We start from the raw sequence: 4435 nt of genomic DNA on the forward strand, positions 1-4435 counted from the left end.
TTAATCAGAAATTAACATTAGCAGATTGTAGTCTCCGTAAACCCATCACTAACATCAAAAATCTTGACGGCACTTGGAGGGGTGTGCAAAGACAAGCTGGATACAGTCTCACAAGTCAACAGTGGCTAGAAATATTATCAATAGAACAGAAAACCCCTGGTCACCTAGTCCAACCGTCCCTTCAATACTTATCTCTCTCTCTGTAACAACTCTAGCAAGTAATCATCTAATTCCATTGGTTAGCAATCTACCAGTTGTAAGAAAGTCATCTGGGGAGGTTTTAAAATTATAGATTCTGCAATTCTGATTCGGGAAGTCCAGCAGAGCTCTAGGACGTGTATGTACAGTGTGCCTGCCAACTGACTGTGAAATGCAGCCAGAATCTGGCCTCCAGTGATGCTGCACTCACCAGTCTGTCCAGTATGTGGCCAGTGTGACCAAACTCCGCCGGTATTAGGTTCTTATTTTCCCCACTTCGCTTCCATCTTAGTCTTAGTTTTATTCTTGGGACCACGTACAACACAAGTCTAATCTATCTCCAGCCTGAACATCTTCAGTTCCTTCAAGTAACCTACAAATCATGTTTTAAACCTGATAACCCTAAATATGTTCATATATTTTTTATTAAATATCATGCCCAGAAGAGAACACCAATCTCATATAAATACAATGGAAATACTCTCTCCTTCATTAGAGTTACCATATTTTCATTAACACAGCTTAAGTGTGCCTTTTACTAAACTGTAGCCACATCATATTATGATTACATCTTTTAAATAGACTTATTTTGGAAAAATTTTAGATTCACACAAAAGTTGCAAATATAGTACAAAGAGTTCCCACATCCCCCTCATCCAGTTCTCGTTTCCCTAATGTTAACATGTACAGTGCCATAGTACATTTACCAAAAAGGAGCTGTTTTATTTTTAAAATGACATCTTTTTTTTTACACAAATTACTTTTCTTAGCCACATTCCTTCATCCTGAACAGATACTTTTGGCTTTCTTTTGTTTTATTACATAATGCAAGTGAAGGCTCTTAAATTCCATCTTTTAAGACTCAGGGCAAGATTTCATCTTGTAAGACTCTGACTCAAAGACTAGGCTCTAGAGTCTTGCAAGATAAAATGTAGCATCCTGTATTTAAGATTTTTGAGGTCCTATACTTGTTGAGATATTCTGAGTCAAAATTCAGTTAGACAACATCCGCTACTGCCGCTAGATTCATGCCCTACACATAACTGGGAAGCAAGACTTCCTTCTATACTTTCATCCAACTCAACAGGCTGACGCTTGGGGGAATACAAACCTCCCTTGGGTGCATTAAGTAACTTCTGATGCATACCATCAATGAATTACAAACTCAACCAATTATACGTACATCCAGTTCCTTTAGTTTTCGTGCAAAGATATTATTCCCTGTCCCCAGGAAGTTCAGACACATTGCGTCTCCACATTTTTGTTTTTTACTAGTCTAATATATGTTTGCATGTTTTGCTTCTTCGGCTGAAAGGTTTAGAGTATCTGCGCAATGGAAGGAATCCATTCCCCCAATGACTCTGAGATGCTTAGGAAAAAAAGAGAATCCTCTAAGCCTAATATCTACTGGCAACTCACTGAAGCAGCTAACGACCATGTATAAAAACCATTGCTCATAGGAAACCCACAGAGGATTCCTGATGAGTCACCAACTAAAATAAGAAGAAACAGCAAGATGGTATTGGTAGTATTATTCCTACAAGAGGACAAGAGAATTCAATTTATCCTCTCGAAATTAGTTACTGGTCTTAATTATTATAAAGTTTAGGGAACAAAATGGCACAAGATGGCAATTTGCTTTGAAATCCCAATTAAAAAGGATAATTCAGACATGTGGACCCAAAGATAGCTATACTTGGCTGTATCGATCACTGCCAAAAGATTTTTCTTAACTTTATTTCTCCTTGAATGGATGTGAATGACTTCCAACTCTGTTTATCTCTCAAAACCAAGCTGTGGAATTAGAGTTTTTAGACTGCAAAATAAACCTGACAGTGCTTTCAGGAAGACTGCAAACTCACGCCTTTTTTTAAAATCATACTAGTGAGTTTATTATGATGGGAAATCCATGTTTAAAACATCTTTAAGAAACCGTCAGAATGCCAAAAAACAAAGCTCTTCCAGCTTACCTCATAGTAACTCCGAACGGCGTTGCAAAACGCTTCATCAGCTACAATTTGGGTTTCCCCGTTGAGGAAGGCCTGGAACCGTTCTTTCAGTAACTGCAATTGCTGCTTGTTAAGCTATAAAAAAAGGGAGAGAGAGAGAGAGAAAAGTAGCTGAAAAACTAGCCAATGCATGAAATGTAATGATTCTCAAGCTATATTTGCTATATGTGTATTAAATGTGACACCCAGAATTAACTTTATGGTAACGAAAAATAAAATCTAAAAACTCCTACTATTTATCCTTATGGCTCAATTGTAACACGTTTCCGATTCACTTCTCCCGTGTACTCTACAGTCCTGATATCGCAATGAAATCCAAATTTCTATTCCAGAGGGAATTTCTGTGACTACAACCCTGGCCTCTTTGCAGAGATAGGATGAGAAACTGATGTGTGTAAAATTGCCAGCTGTCCTGAACAGAGAGGGCAGAGAGAACAAGCATTCTCGGAGGCGAGTGGACAGCCATCAGCCTTGGACAAGAGATAACGGGGAGAAAGACGGCAAAGGACAGAGGGGTTCTGAGAAAGAATTCCCTGGAATGGACATCTGTTGGATGCCAAACGTTTGAATTCCATGAACAAATATGTCCGTTAATGACTGGGTTAAGATCAATAAAGGAATGACAAGGAGGAAACAAATCCGAAAGAAAGCAAAGGTGCAACAAGTGGTCAGTGATCACCTTTAAGCTCACTGGGGGAAGAACTGTGAACCAAGGAGAGGAGTACAAGTTTACAATCATATGTCTTCACTTTGGGTCTAGCAACCGTAATTATTACTGAGGGTGGTGGGCTAGACACGAACTACAACTCACCAACCGTGTCCTCTAGTCATCGACTACAGGCAGAGTCAACTACTTAGTTTGTAGGGCCCAGTGCAAATGAGAATGAGGAGCCCCTTGTTAAAAATTTAAGAATTTCAGGACACCAAGAACAAGGCATTAAAGTAAGCTTGGGGCCCTTCTGAGCACAGAGCCCTGTGCAGCTGCGGGGGCATAAACTTCACCAGCAGAGGGCACATTAGGTTATGAAGAAGCGTATTTTTTAAAGCTTAACTGGAGAGAGAACAACAGTGTCTTGCAGATAAAACAACAAATCCTGAGATGCATAAGGAAAAGGACAGGAGTAATCTTTCCATTTCATTCGATCCTCATCAGACTATTCAAGAACTCAGTCCAGTTCTGGATTCTACAGAGAGATGTGAAGCATTTGGAAATCTGCTGAGGATAAAATGATTAAAGGATTAGAAAGACTAAACAAACTGGTATGATTTGGCTTCGAAAAGAAGGCTGATGTGAAATAAGTTTAAATCTGTTCAAAAGGCTTATTAAAATGCCATTCAAGTATGAGAGATGAACGCTTTCCAAGATGGGTTTTATTTAGGAGTCTAACAAACAAGACAGTTTGTAAAGATACTGTTGCGGGTAGTAACAGACTGATAAAGAAGTGTCCTATTGTACCCCAGTGTAAAAAAATATCTTGCTCTGAGAAGTGAAGAGAGAAAATCATTCCATTTCTTTACTAAGGTTATCTCCTTCCTTTTAGGGAAAGCTAACGCAAGTTGAAATGCAGAAACATCACCATTATATTACATTCTCCCTTTCGATAATATGAGGGAAATAAAAGCAGGTACCTTTTGTGTATGTGTACTAGCAAGGCAAAGTAAGTCCATGGCTTTAGCTCTCTAAGCAGGGTTGACAAACGGGACCAGATGGAGATAGGACAGCAAATGCTGAGAGCAAGACAGCTAAGTGCACTTTAGCTGCCAAGACCTGGGAACGTCCAGGAAGGGCTCGACTTGCAAACCAAGTATCCAGACAAAATAATGAAAATGTATATGGGAATACCAGTGAACTAGAGGAGATATAAACTATCCTCTGTCCTAACTCCCTCATTTGATAAATAAAATAAATATAATTCAAAAGTTAGAAACTATGGATTTCTTCATTCAATATTCTTTGATCAGACACTTTGTTATTTAAAAATGTCTCTGAATCTTTGCAATTTCTAGTTTACCAGTGTGTAACTTTAGCTATTGTATCAGTAAGTTACTTTTTGGTAATTATGGCATGGAAAATTCATGAATACAAATCAAGGAAAGGAGATTTGAGTAAACCATCTTCTTTGAAACTCCAACAATGCTGTCCTATCTCCATCTGGTCCCTTTTGTCAACCCTGCTTAGAGAGCTAAAGCCATGGACTTACTTTGCCTTCCTCGTACACATACATAAA

General features: G+C 38.7%; 1 protein-coding gene across 2 annotated transcripts in view; it reads right to left on the bottom strand.

Annotated features, from left to right (window-relative positions):
• CADPS2 (calcium dependent secretion activator 2) overlaps positions 1-2278 on the bottom strand; it is a 375602-nt gene extending 373324 nt beyond the window's left edge. The window contains exon 1 of one of the 2 annotated variants that reach the window (XM_023528883.1): positions 2169-2278. The gene's annotated coding sequence lies outside the window, so the exon portion shown is untranslated. The remainder of the gene's footprint in view (positions 1-2168) is intronic. The other variant, XM_023528884.1, reaches the window with a different exon arrangement.
• Positions 2279-4435: the final 2157 nt, after the last annotated feature.

Source organism: Pteropus vampyrus, unplaced genomic scaffold, assembly GCF_000151845.1.
Source record: "Pteropus vampyrus isolate Shadow unplaced genomic scaffold, Pvam_2.0 Scaffold33, whole genome shotgun sequence".
NCBI lineage: Eukaryota > Metazoa > Chordata > Mammalia > Chiroptera > Pteropodidae > Pteropus > Pteropus vampyrus.